The 15,247-nt window shown below is 39.0% G+C and overlaps 1 long non-coding RNA gene across 1 annotated transcript in view; it reads left to right on the top strand.

The window, feature by feature from the left end:
- The window catches only part of LOC125937639 (uncharacterized), a 20,910-nt gene continuing 5,663 nt past the window's right edge, over nucleotides 1–15,247 (top strand). Inside the window, exon 1 of the long non-coding RNA XR_007462450.1 lies at nucleotides 1–2,340. This is a non-coding gene — a long non-coding RNA (uncharacterized LOC125937639). The remainder of the gene's footprint in view (nucleotides 2,341–15,247) is intronic.

Genomic DNA, 15,247 nt, shown 5'->3' on the forward strand with positions numbered 1-15,247 from the left:
TATATATATATGGAAGTACGGTGGAAGATAAAGCAGTGTAAGTAGTTTGGGGTTTTGTTCTGGAGGACCAGCCTAAATACCATGTGACAATCCTTGAATGTTTTTGAACAGCACCATGGCATGGTGAAAATCAAGTTTCAGAAATAATTATTTGATAAGAATGTGGAAAATAACTATTTTCTTTCAACAAGATATGTTGACTACCTACCGTTTGCTAAGTGTGTGCCAGGCACTGAGGTTACAAAGCTAAGGAAAGCAGTTTCTGCCTTTGGAAGTAACTACTCTGTAGAAAAAGATATATTAAGAGAAAAAAATTTTTTTTTTAATTTAGGTAAGTTCAGTGATAATGATGTAGCTGAAATGCTATTAGATCATAGAGGAAGGGAACTTAACCTACATAGGAATTCTTGAGAAGGTTTTCTGGTGGATGTGATACCTTAATAGCATCTCAGAAAATGAAGGAATGTAGTAACAAATTTGGAAGAGCATTCCAGGCAGAGGGAACAGTAAAACAAAGACATAGAAACAGAGGCAAACATATTAGGTTCATACCACTATGGGCACATCTAGTTTGCTGTGTTCTAAAGCAAAGAGTAGTGTTTGAAGTTAACAAGGACTTTGTATGCCTTTCTTGTGTTCAAGGTGAGAAATGCTGCAGGCCTGAACGAGGGAATTTGTGGTAAGGATGGTGAGAAAGGGGTAGTTTCTCTTAGAAAACGAAGGGGTAAAATCATTAGAACTAAGTGATTGGATTTGGGGGATGAGGATAAAAGAGGAGCCCCAAATTGCTCTTAGATTTCTGCCTGGTATTCAGGTAGATTAGTAGCACCATTAACTGAGAATGGACAGGAGAGAGTAGCAAATCGGGAGTGAATGCAGCGTTGGACATTTTGACATCCAGGTCCAGCAGACCTTAAGATATACATCTTAATATCTTAACATATAATATAATATCTATAGTGTCTTAAATATATCTGAAGCATGGGAGAGTTCAGAATTAGAGACTTTTGGGGTCAGCTGCCCTGAGTGCCGTTTTAACCACAAGTGTGCATCAAGCCATGTCGGTGGTTCTTTGAAGCAGAATGAAAATGGTACATAGAGGAACAGTAGTGTTTAACCAGTGGTAGAGGAAGTCTTACAAAGCAGACTGATCATAACTTGTCAAAAGCAAGACAGCCACGAGTAGTATCACAGAACTCAAGAGAAGATTTTATGTTCAAAATGAATAATATCAAATGTTCTAGTGGAGGCTAATTAAATATGTACTGAAACCTTGACAGTAGATATGACAATTTGGTGATCTTTTTTGTTCTCAGGAAAAAGGGAAGGAGTCAGGGCATAGCTAGAGAGGTACACAGAATTGAAGAAAGGATTTTGATAAAAATGAAGACTGAGCATGTTTATATACTGAAGGTGACAGCAGCTAACGTTTATTGAAGACATACTGGATTCCAGGCCGTCTTCTAAGGGTTTCATGTATTAACTCATTTATTCCTCACAGTAACCCTATAAAGTAGATACTCTTTTCCTCATTTTCCTAAAGAGGAGAGTTAACCACAGAGAGATTGTCACATGGCTGACAACTGGTAAAAGAGCAGAATCAGAATTTGAACCCTGGGGTTCTGACACAATAGGCCAGTTATTTACCAATATCCTATACTGCCTCCATAGAACTGTAGAGATTGTAGACATGGAGAAGAGTGGTAATTAATGGATTAAGATCAGAAAAGACTGGAGGGGATAAAGGGGAACATTGGTGAGAGTTTTGGTCTTGAACAGGAGTGAGGATATTTAATTCTTGAAGACCAGAAACCAGGCCTACAGGTGGAGGTGGTAAGTTTGGGGATGGGATGAGACAATTGTCAAGTTTAAGAATTTAATCACATCAAACTTTTCCCATCAAATACGTAGCTATTTATTAAATTTATACCTTGTTATTATAAAACATAAACACAGATATGGAAAACTGCTGAGAAACAAATGTATAGCTTATCATGAACTATTACAAGATATAACCATCACCCAGGTAAAAGAAATCATCAGCCAATCCAGAAACTCTCTTTGTGTTCCATTCCAGTTAAAACCCTCTTTATCTCTCGCAGTGTTACCAATATCTTAACATTTATGGCAATGAGGTTTTTGTTTTTCTTACAGTTTTAGCAGATGTGGGCATTTCTAAACTCCACATTTAAGTTTTTCCTTTTTTACTCTTTTGTCCTTTGAACCTCAACCTACAGATTCCTCCTCAGTCTTTTTTCCTTGTCACGAATTTGATGAAGAAACCAGGTTTCCACCTGTTGAATTTCCCAGAGTCTGGATTTTGCTGATTGAATATCTATGGTGAGGCTAATGTAATTTGTTCTTTGTGTTTCCCATGAACTGGTACTTGGATCTTCAGTTGTGCTGCCTAATATGGTAGCCACTAGCCACAAGTGTCTATTGAGCACTTGAAATGTGGCTAGTCCAAATTGAGAAGTGCTGTAAGTGTAAAATGCACACTTACTTTAAAGATTTATTATAAAAATAATATAAAATATCATTAGTATTTTATATTGACTGTATACTGAAATGGTATTTTGGATATTTGGGTTCAATTTATTAAAACATAATTTCCATCTAGTTCATTTTACTCTGTGTAATGTGTTTACTAGAAAACTTAAATATGTATATGGCTTATGTTATGTTTCTATTGGGCAGCACTGATCTAGAGGCTTAATCATTAATCAGACTCTGGTTCTACTACTTTTTGCAAGACTACTTCGTAAGTAAGAGTGTGTTCTTTTGTTAGGCACATAGTGTCTGGTAATTTATTTATTTTTGTGATGTTAGCAGTGATTGATACTAAATGCTTAGATATCTTAATTCATTAAAGTTTGCAAAACGGTGAGTTCCAATGAAATCGCTCCTTACTCATTTGTGATTGTGTTGTCTGTTCTGTAGGTATGATTAATACTTGATTCTTTATCTTTAATAGTTTTAGTTACTTATTTAAAAAAAATTTTTAAGTTTATTTATTTTGAGAGAAAGCATGCATGGGAGGGGCAGAGAGAGAGTGGGGGGGAAGAGAGAGAGAGAGAGAGAGAGAGAGGGAGAGAGAGAGAATGAATCTCAAGCAGTCTCTACACTGTCATAGTGCGGAGCCTGATGCAAGGCTCAAACCCAAACCTTGAGATCATGACCTGAGCCTAAATCAAGAGTCAGTCTCCCAACCAACTGAGCCACCCAGTTTAAACTATTAACTAGTTTTAAAAATGAATGATCTTCCTATTCAAAACTGATGAATTAGTTTTCTTTGCATCATTATGAATTCATAGCTTTAAACATATTTGATATAGTTTAGTGCATTGTCATTAGTATGCATATTGCTGCTAAAATGTTCCCATCTATGGCCTGTGGGGAGCCTTTTCAAGTTGGTTCTGGAGTCCTTTTGACACAACTCTACTAGTCTTTATTAGCTTTTATGATTTTTCTTTTCTAAAGAAAAAGTGTGCCAGTGTGAGCAGGGGAGGGGGCAGAGGAAGAGAGAGAGAGAGAGAGAGAGAGAGAGAGAGAGAGAGAGAGAGAATCTGAAGCAGGCTCGATGCTCAGTGTGGAGCCTGACATGAGGCTCAATCCCATGACGCTGGGATCATGATATGAGCCGAAATTAAGAGTTGGATGATTAATTGACTGAGCCTCCCAGGTGCCCCAGTCTTTGTTCACTTTTAAACTCTGCTGTGTCTGTAGTGATATCCCTTTTTTTGTATCTGAAATTAACAATTTGTGGCTTCCTTTTTTTTCTTGGTTAGTCTACTTTTATTCATCTTTTAAAAAACTAATGTTTGGTTTCATGGACTTTTTCCTACTTTTTTCATTTTCAGTTTCCTGATTTACATTCCTAAGTTAATTCCTTCCGTTTGGTTTATGCTTAGTTTCTTAAACAGGAAGTTTAGATTATTGGTTTGAGACATTTTTCTTTTTTAATATGAAGATTTACTGTTAAAAACTTATAAGCAATGTTTTAGCTGCATCCCAAACATTTTGATATGTTGTATTTTTCCTTTTCATTCATTTAAAAATATGTTCTACTTTATCTTAAAACTTCCTCTTTGACTCCTAGATTATTTAAATTTGTATTATTTAATTTTCAAGTATTTGGGGTTTCCTAGATTTTGTGTTGATTTCTCATTTAATTCTGTTGTCAAAAAACATACTGTGTATGATTTTAATTCTTTTAAGTCTATTTTGATTTGTTACCTTGAGTATGATCTATCTTGATTAAGTTAAAAATTTTAGCTGTTCATTTAGTTAGTAAACTCTGCACCCAACGTGGAGCTTGAACTCACAACCCTGAGATCAAGGGTCACATGCTCTACCTACCGAGCCAGGTGGGTGCTCGGTTAATATTTCGTATCAACCTTAAACAAGGTGTGTATTGTGTTGTTGGGTGGAGGGTTCTATAATGTTAGGTCACATTGGTTGCTTGTGTTGTTAAGTCTTCCGTATTCTTGCTGGTGTTCTGTCTACTATCAATTACTAAGGAGTATTGAACTCTCCAACAATAACTGTGGATTTGTCTGTTCTCCTTTCAGTTGTGTCAGTTTTTGCTTCCTATATTGATGCTCTTTTGTTTAGTTGCATACACATTTGGGATTGTTATGTCTTCTTGGTGAATTGAATGTTTTATCATTATGTAATATTCTTCTTTGTCCCTAGTAATTGTCCTTGTTCATAGTCTTCTTTGTTATTAATAGAACTACTTTAGTTGTTTTTTTAATTAGTGTTTGTGTGGTCTGTCCTTTCCCATAACTTTACTTTCTTATGTCCTAGCTTTTCATCTTTCCATACATAAAACCTTGTTCAGCAAGAAATATGGCTCCCTTTATTCTGAATATGTGTATTTTCTAAATCCTTAATTACATAAAAAGTAGTTAAACCAGAGTTAACTCATACCACTGGGGAAAAAAACCCTGCTAAATATTATGTTTATAGTGCTTTTGTCTTTAGTATGAGGGCATATAGTCTAAATACTATGTTCAGAAGTTACTTGGGTTAATCTCTACCTCTACCCCCATTTACCCTGCTTATATTATTTTTTGAAATAAAATATAAATTAGATTCTGGGGCACCTGGGTGGCTCAGTTGGTTAAGCATCTGACTTGATTTCAGCTCAGGTCCTGATCTCATGGTCGTGATTCGTGAGATCAAGCCCTGCGTTGGGATCCCCACTGGGCGTGGATCCTACTTAAGATTCTTATTCTCACTTCCCAACCTCCACTCATGAGTGCTCTCTCTCCCTCTCAAAAAAAAAAAAGGGTTAGATTCTTTTGTTTTCTTGTTTGCATTCAGTTTTAAGTTCCCTCCCATCCTTATTTGTTAGAGTGTGTAAGACATTAACATACTTATAAAAGTCATAACTATTCAAAATAGTTAGATCCAGAAAAGTGTCATTGCCCCCATCCCTTCCGCCACTAATCTCATTAGTTTCTTTTTTATCTGTCTGGTGTTTCTTTTGCTAAAATAAAGTTACACATTCTCTTATCCTCTGCCCCCCTTATTCTTACACAAAAGGGAAGTTATTATAGATACTCCTTTGCACATTGCTTTTTTTAAAAAAATTGACTTTTTGTTTTGTTGCAGTTTTAGGTTTGTAGAAAAGCAGCATAAAGGACAGAGTTCCCTTATATCTCTTTACCTGCCCCCTCTTCACCAGTTTCCCCAATTATTACCATCTTCTACATCACTATGGTATATTTATTATAATTTATGAGCAAATATTGATACATTATTATTAACTAAAATCCATAGTTTACATTAGGGCTGATTCTTTCTATTGTACATTCTCTGGGTTCTGACAAATGTATGACATATATCCATCATGCAGCATCATTAGGAATCATTTCACTGAGCCCTGCAAGCCTCCTGTCTCCCCCTGATCATCCCTTGCTCCCTTCCCTGGCAACCACTGATCTTTTTTTTTTTTTTAACATTGTTTTTTAAGTTTTTATTTAGTTTGAGAGTGAGAGGGAGAGCATGCACATGAGCAGAGAAGGGGCAGAGAGAGAGGGAGAGACCGAATCCCAAGCAGGCTCTGTGTTGTCAGCGCAGTTTAACACAGGGTTCACTCCCACAAACTGTGAGATCATGACCTGAGCTGAAATCAAGAGACCCTTAAACTGACTTGAGCCACCCAGGCACCCCCCCCCCCCCCCCCCCCCAACCCCCGCAGTCGCTGATCATTTTACTGTCTCCATAGTTTTGCTTTTTCCAGAATGTCATGGAGTGAGAATCATGTAGGATGTAGCCTTTCCAGTTTGGCGTTTTTCACTCAGCAACATGCATTTAAAGTTCCCTGGTGTCTTTTTATGGTTTGATAGCTCATTTCTTTTTAACACAATAACATTCCATTGTATGGATGTACTACAGTCTGTTACCCATTTGTCTATTGAAGGACATCTTGGTTGCTTCCGACTTTTGGCAATTTTGAATAAGGCTGCTATAAATATTCATGTGCAGGTTTTTTTGTGTACATAAGTTGGCAACTCATTGGGTAAATACCAAATATCATAATTGCTGGATTATATGGAAAGAGTATGTTTAGTTTTGTAAGAAACAGCCCAACTGTCTTCCTAAACGGCTGTACTATTTTACATTCACACCAGCAACAAATGAGAGTGAGTGCCTGATGTTCCATCTTCTCACCAGAACTTGATATCGTCAGTGTTTTGGATTTTGGCCTAATAGGTGTGTGGTAGTGTCTCATTGTTCTAATTTGCAATTCTCTAATGATGTGGTGTTGAGCATCTTTTCATATGCTTATTTGCTGTCTTTATATGGAAGATGTTGGTTTAAATCTTGTGTGTGTAATATATATTTTTTAATGTTTATTTTTGAGAGGAGAGAGAGATAGAGACAGACGGCCTGAGTCGGGGAGGGGCAGAGAGAGAAGGAGACACAGAATCTGAAGCAGGCTTGGGACCCTGAGCTGTCAGCACAGAGCTCAGTGCCGGGTTTGAACTCATGAACCATGAGATCATGACCTGAGCTGAGGTTGGACGCTTAACCAACTGCCACCCAGCTGCACCTTAAGATTTTATTTTATTTATTTATTTTTAAGTTTTTTAAATGTTTTATTTATTTTTGGGAGAGACAGAGACAGAGTGAGAGCAGGAGAGGGGCAGAGAGAAACGAAGGAGGCTCCAGGCTCTGAAATCTCAGCCCAGAGCCTGGTGTGGGGCTTGAACCCATGAACCGTGAGATCATGGCCTGAGCTGAAGTCACACCCTTCACCAGCTGAACGACCCAGGCATCCCTAAGTTTTATTTTTAAGTAGTCTCTGTACCGAACATGGAGCTTGAACTCACAACCCTGAGATTGAGAGTTGCATGTTCTACTGACTGAGCCAGCCAGGCGCCCCTGTATTGTTGAGTTTTAACAGTTCTTTGTATAATTTGAATCATAGTCCTTTATCAGAGGTGTATTTTGCACATATTTCCTCCCAGTCTGTGGCTTATCTTTTCTATTCTCTTATCTGTGTCTCTATCACTTTTTTTTTCATTTTTTTTTTGAGAGAGAGCAAGAACAAGTGGGGGAAGAGCAGAGAGAGAGAGAGAGAGAGAGAGAGAGAGGGAGGGAGGGAGGGAGGGAGACTAAGGATCCGAAGCAGGCACTGTGCTGACAGCAGAGAGCCCCATGTGGGGTTCGAACTCATGAACCCCGAGATCATGACTTGAACTGGTCAGACACTTAACTGATTGACTCACCCAGGGGTGCCCCAGCTATCATTTTACTTTTAAATTTCTGTACATTATTATGTATACTTTTAATTTCTGTATACTTTTATATTTCAAGTAGGTTTCTTTTAGAAACCTGGGTCTTTCTAGTTTTTTTTTCCATCTCCTAATCTCTGTTTTTAAATTGGGGTATTTAGATTATTTACATTTAACGTAATTTTTTTAAGTTTATTTATTTTTTAAATGTTTTTTTAAAGTTTATTTATTTTTTGAGAGACAGAGACAGAACATGAGCTGGGGAGGGGACAGAGAGAGGGGGAGTCACAGATTCCGAAGCAGGCTCCAGGCTCCGAGCTGTCAGCACAGAGCCCGACGTGGGGCTTGAGCTCATGAACCATGAGATCATGACCTGAGCTGAAGTCGGCCGCCCAACCGACTGAGCCACCCAGGCACCCCATTAAGTTTGTTTTTGAGACAGAGTGTGTGTGAGCAGGGGAGGAGCAGAGAGAAAGGGAGAGAGAGAATCCTAAGCAGGCTCTGTGCTATCAGCACAGAGCCTGACTTGGGGCTCAACTCATGCACTATGAGATCATGACCTAAGCCAAAATCTAGAGTCAGATGTTTGACCAACTGAGCCATCCACGCACCCCCATTTAATGTAATTTTTAAAAATTGTGGTAAAATATACATAATTTACCATCTTAACCATTTTTAGGTATACAACTAGTGGTATTCAGTACATTCACATTATTGTGCAACCATCAATCACCGCTATTCATCTCCAGAACCTTTTTTATCTTGGAAAACTTATACTTCATATAAGTAGAATCAGACGGGGCGCCTGGGTGGCTCAGTAGGTTAAATGTCGGACTTCGCTCAGATCATGATCTTGCAGTTCATGGGTTTGAGCCCCACACTGGGCTTTGTGCTGACAGCTCAGAGCCTGTAGCCTCCTTCAGATTCTGTATCTCCCTCTCTCTCTGCTCCTCCCCCCACCCCTCAAAAAAAATTAACATTAAAAAATTAAAAATGGGGCGCCTGGGTGGCTCGGTCGGTTAAGCGCCGACTTCGGCTCAGGTCATGATCTCGCGGTCCGTGAGTTTGAGCCCCGCGTTGGGCTCTGTGCTGAAAGCTCAGAGCCTGGAGCCCGTTTCAGATTCTGTGTCTCCCTCTCTCTCTGACCCTCCCCTGTTCATGCTCTGTCTCTCTCTGTCTCAAAAATAAATAAATGTCAAAAAAAAAATTAAAAATAAAAAGTAGAATCAGACTGTATTTGTCCTTTGTGACTGGTTTATTTCACTCAGCCAGAATTTCCTTTATTTCTTTTTTTTTTTAAATATATATTTTTTTAACGTTTATTTTTTGAGACAGAGAGAGACAGAGCATGAACAGGGGAGGGTCAGAGAGAGAGGGAGACACAGAATCTGAAACGGGCTCCGGGCTCTGAGCTGTCAGCACAGAGCCCGACGCGGGGCTCAAACTCACTGACCGTGAGATCGTGACCTGAGCTGAAGTCGGACGCTTAACCAACAAGCCACCCAGGCGCCCCAGAATTTCCTTTATTTCTGAGGTTGAATACTATTCCATTGTATGTGTATATTGCGTTTTAAAAATACATTAATCGATTGGTGGGCACTTGGGTTGCTTCCACCTTCTGGTTATTGTGAATAATGCGATGAATATGGGTATACAAACATCTCTTTGAGTCCCTGCTTTCAGTTCTTTTGGGTATATGCCCAGAAGTGGAATTGCTGGGTCATATAGTAATTCTATTTTTAATTTTTTAAAGAACTGCCATACTGTATTCTGTCATGTTTGCACCATGTGCAACCATGATGCACCATGTAAAAACATGTTGCGCCATGTAAAAACATTCCCACCAACAATTCAGAGTGGTTCTGATTCCTCCCTATCCTCATCAACGCTTGATATTTTCTGCATTTTTGATAGCAACCATCCTAATGAGTGTGAGGTGGTTTGGATTTAACTTTTTATCTTTTCTGTTTGTCCCTCTTTTTTACTCTTCTTTTTCTCCTTTTTTGGAGTCTTTTGGATTATTTAAATATGGTTTGGTATACCATTTTAATATATCTGTTGGTAAGAGGGATTTTGTAGATATGATTAAGGATTATCAGATGGGGCGATTATTCTGGATTATATGAGTGGGCCCAGTGTCATCACAAGGGTACTTATAAGAGGGAGGCAGGACAATCAGAGTCAGGAAAAGGAGATGTTATGACCAAGCAGAGGTTGGAGTGACATTCTCTGAAGATGGAGGAAAGGGCCACAAACCATGGCATACAGGAAGCCTCTAGAAGCTGAAAGAATCGGGGAAAAAAGATTCTTCCCTAGAGCTCCAGGAAGGAATACAAGTCTCTTGACACCTTGATTTTAGCACATTAAGACCCATTTTTTTTACTTCTGGCCTCCAGAACCATAAGATAGTACATTTGTGTTGTCCTAATTCACTAAGTTTACGGTAGTTTTTTACAGCAGCAGTGGGAAAATGATACAGCTCCACATGTGCACCACCCAGGGGCCAGTCTAGGGGGCTCTGGGGGTGGTCCCCATCATGGGTTGGATGTGGCCTTTGCTCTGTTGATCTGGGTCATTTCTACGCATGTGCAACTCAGGATTTCACACAGGAATTTAAAGGGCCTCATTCTCCTGCTCCCTCCTCTTTGACATCTTCTCCCACACTCTTGGGTTCCCAAGAGTCCCCTTTCCTGGTGGTCTAGATGGAAAGAGAGAAAAGAAGCTTTAGGGATTTGCCTGTTATCATCGTCATTGGTGCCATGAGGACAATTTATCACTGAGGCTCAGCTGGGTTTAGGTCTGGAGAGTCTAGAGAGAGCGTGTTCCTTCGGAGATCCTGGCTGCCCTAGAGTGTAAGCTGAGAAATACAGAAGATAAAAAGGAAACCTGGAAATTCACCACTGTGCGGGTCATTGTGTGAGTGTTGTGTTTCCTACCCAGTTCACCTGCTTTATGTGGTTTTCAGAATCCTTAGGTAATTGCTTATGTCTTTTGTCCAGGACTTGTGGTTGTCATCAGTGGGGGAGAGAGTGGGGTGTGCTCACTGAATCTTAACCAGAACCAGAAATTCTTTCATTTCTTTGTTAACTTAAAAAAATTTCCTGCCTTTTTTCCCCCTTCTGTTTGTCTTAAGGCATTACCTACTGGGTTTGTTGTTGTTGTTGTTGTTGTTGTTGTTAACTTTTATGTTCTTTCTACTTTAGTATACATTTCTAACGTGATCTTTTTTTCTAATTCTGATCTTTGTATTGTTCCAGTTTTAGTGTGTGTGCTGTTGAAGCAAGCACTCTCATTCTTCCTGAGTTATTTCATATCCTTTGTGAGTTTTTCTAATTCAGGTTTATATATTTTTTTTCATTTTTCTGTTATTGTTTTGTGTCCTTTTGCTTGTTTTGAAATAGGTCATAGTTTTCATGTATTTTTTAGGCATGTCTTTCTGGAGGGCTCTTATTGCCTTTAGGGGGTAGCCTTCTCCTTTTAAAGTTTCTTTTCTTGTAATATATTTATATGAGATTTCCCCTCAATCTGTTTGTTGCTCACTTTTATATGAAATTTCCTTGAACTTTTAGAAGGAAGCCTGAATTTCACAGCGCTGGAGCTCTCTCTTCTGTTATTTTTGTGAAGTGTTTAAAAAAAAAATTTTTTTTAATCCTTATTTCTGAGAAAGAGAGACAGAGTGTGAGCGGGGGAAGAACAGAGAGAGGGAGACACAGAATCAAGAGCAGGGTCCAGGCTCCAAGCTGTCAGCACGGAGCCCACTGCGGGGCTCGAACTCATGAACTATGAGATCATGACCTGAGCCAAAGTCAGACTCTTAACTGACTGAGCCACTCAGGTGCCCCGGTGAAATGTTAAATATAGGGCTGCTTACTCTCTGAAATCTCTTGACTGGTTCTGTCTCCTACTTTTATCTGGGTCTCTCTTTCTTTGGTCCCTGTGTTGTTCAGTTTAGACTCTGTCCCTAGTAGCTTTGTCTCTATGGGGTGTGGTCCCGAAAGGGGGCTTTGGCATATTGTTTTTGAGGATTCACAAGGCTCACGTGTGCACAGAACCTTGCCCTCACCTGAGGACTGCAAGGCTTCTAGGCTCAGGTGCTCTTAGTTCTGCCCCCAGCTCTCCAGTGAACGCCTGTGGGGGTTCTTAATTCCATGAGATGCCCATGGTTCTCCTCTTCACATATGGACCACGTTCTCACAGATGTTAGTGGTTTGATCCTACCCACTTGGGATTGGGGGTTCCAGAGATTCCTTGTTACTTAGTTTTATTTTAGATGTTATTCATGAGTCTGAATTTTTCATTGTGGTTTCTCTGTTGTCAATGGGCTATTCAGGAAGATTTAAAAAAACTGTACTGCCTTTGTTACCATCCTCCACCTCAGTTGTTTTTTTGCAAAGGGATGCTCTTGTGCCAAGAGAGAGGGATTCTTTTTTTTTTTTTTTTTTTTACTGTTTATTTTTGAGAGAGACAGAGTGTGAGCAGGGCAGATAGAGAGGGAGACACAGAATCTGAAGCAGGCTCCAGGCTCTGAGCTGTCAGCACAGAGACTGATGCAGGGCTCGAACTCACAGACCACGAGATCATGACCTAAGCTGAAGTTGGACGTTCAACCTACTGAGCCACCCTGTGCCCCAAGAGTGAGGGGTTCTAATTAGGAAACAAGGGGGAAAGTGAAGGTCTGCAGTAGTCGCTGGTGGAAATAGGAAGGAGCCTCAGGAACAATGAGAAAAAGGTGTGGGCACCATGTATGAGTCATGGCACCAGCCTATGTAAATGTGGGTTTTTATCTCCTTGTAGTATTACCCCAAATAAAGCCTCAGAGGAGGCTGATAGTTAGATTGGGATTACAGTTAGGATTGTAGTTTTGCCTTGTTGGTCTGATTGAAGGACCAGAATGTTAGGTCCTTGAGATAACTTTTGGAAGAGGCATTCCATTCCTGGGTATGAATGGACATGAAACCAGGGTAACCAGAGTAGGACTGCTAACTTGGGAGACAATGGAAAGAATCTAGGAACTGAACATCTGTAATGAAACTAAAGAGCAAATATAGAAGGGGAACCATGTGAATGTGCTAGATGGAGAATTTTGTCAGAGCTAGAGTTTAAAATGTCTTAGGTAGAACAGATACAGGTTTAAAAAAAGGGTCCAGTGTCAGGTGCAGCTTCAAAAATTTCATCCTTGTAGGTTATCAAACGCTCTGGAATTTCCAGTTTCTCAACAAATGGTAAATCAGTAGGCATTACTCTTTGAGAGCCACATGTAAAACCACAGTCTTAAAAAACTTGTGGAACTGTTAGTAAAAAACACATGAATAATCTGAATCATGTGTCTGTGGCTATCTACACAGAGCTTAGAGCTTTCCTAACGTTCTCATTATGGCAACAAAGCAAAGTTAATTCTGATGTGAGATAGCATTATTTCTAAACAGTGCATATAGTTACTTTGCTTATAGCATAAAGTTCCTTGGGAAAGTGTTGGAAATTAATTACAAATTTCTATTTTAGCATTTTCATGAGGGCAAAATAGTTTAACAAGACTTCACAACGGAATATCCCTTTAAAAAGAAATGTGACAATCCACAAGTAACATTGTACTTATTATATTACTGAAATGTATTTGTGGTGGGAAGTCTCAAATTACTTCACATATTTAAAGGAAACCTCAGTAAGCTGTCAGTTCTGTAGTTTACCACGGTTTAATAAGGAAATTTCTTTAATAAGATTATTTTTAAAATGGAGTTGGTAGCAAAGAAAGGAGTAATTGCCTATCACACTATAAAAAATCAGTTTCACATCTTTGGAATATTTCTTTACACTCATTTCCACATTGTTTGAACTTAAATGTATATACACAGAATCAAAAAAGCAAAAGATCATCAAAAAGCACTTTTTTTCTCCCAGATGCTGAAGTTTTATACTGGAATTAGATGAAAATTTATCTCACTGTTACCACAAATGTTAATCTAAACACAAATATTAAATCATATTTTTGTTTTATTAGTTTTAATGAGAATAGCAGAATTAGAAAATTTCAGTGTTGTTTGAACAAGTGATTTCTCTGTTCCCTGATCTCTGATAGATACAGTCCCCTTGTTGAGAGGATTGTCATGTTGTTCAAAATAAATAAATTAATAAAGTACAAAATGCCTGAGAATCTTTTCCAGGAATTGTCAGGTCATGCATTTGCAACTATCACTGAATATAGTGGGTTGGGTATTTTAGTTGTGTAGAGTGGTTATAGTGTAACTGTTTATTTTGGTCTTTAAAAAAAAAGTTTTTTAAATTATTTTTGAGAGAGAGCACGAGTTGGGGAGGGGCAGAGAGAGAGGGAGACACAGAATCTGAAGCCGGTTCCAGGCTCTGAGCTTTCGGCACAGAGCCTGACGCGGGGCTTGAACTCACGGACCGTGAGATCATGACTTGGGCTGAAGTTGTCTGCTTAACTAACTGACCCACCCAGGCACCCCTATTTCAGTCTTTTTATATTACAGTATAAGAGATGCTGAAATCCTTTTTGGCACTTAGAAAATTGTGGTGAAACATATTTTGCTGTATTCAGAAAAAGGATTTGTTGACTTCAAAGAATACTGATCTGCTAACATACAAAAATGTATCAATTTAAGAAACATTTTGAGAATTCTAAATCAGAATTTGCTCCTGAATCTTTCACAATATTACCTTTACTTGCTCTTGTGCTTCTCTCAAAGATGAGGGTCAGATGTATTGACTCCAGAATCCCATGTGACTATTTGAGCTTATATCATAATTTTCGAAGAGAAGTTTTCTAGGGCATGGGGGGCAATTTGTTGCCACATAAGTTTGGAAAACATTGCCTGTGTATCCATTGTAGTGAAATTGGAATGAATGTTAGTCTGTTTTTGACCCTGAGAAGTACTATAGCAGAAGCCTGTTTAACCTTGTTTTACCTAGCATTTCCCAAATTTATTTAATCTCAAAATCTTGAACAGTATACAAAAGTTTATAGCGGCATAATTCTTTTTTTCAACGTTTTTTTTTTTTTTTAATTTATTTTTGGGACAGAGAGAGACAGAGCATGAACAGGGGAGGGTCAGAGAGAGGGAGACACAGAATCGGAAACAGGCTCCAGGCTCCGAGCCATCAGCCCAGAGCCTGACGCGGGGCTCGAACTCACGGACCGCGAGATCGTGACCTGGCTGAAGTCGGACGCTTAACCGACTGCGCCACCCAGGCGCCCCAGTAGCAGCATAATTCTTAATGGTTAAAATGTGGAAGCAACTCAAACATCTATCAGCTAATGAATGGATAAACATTAAAAACAATTTTTTTAAAAGTAACCTCTCTGGAAAAAATGAAATATGGCCTTTTGTAGCAACATGGATGGAACTGGAGAGTGTGATGCTAAGTGAAATAAGCCATACAGAGAAAGACAGAAATCCATATGGTTTCACTCTTATGTGGATCCTGAGAAACATAACAGACCATGGGGGAGGGGAAGGAAAGAAAAAAAAAAAAAAAAAAAA

The sequence above is a fragment of the Panthera uncia genome (assembly GCF_023721935.1).
Source record: "Panthera uncia isolate 11264 chromosome A3 unlocalized genomic scaffold, Puncia_PCG_1.0 HiC_scaffold_12, whole genome shotgun sequence".
Classification (NCBI taxonomy): Eukaryota; Metazoa; Chordata; class Mammalia; order Carnivora; family Felidae; genus Panthera; species Panthera uncia.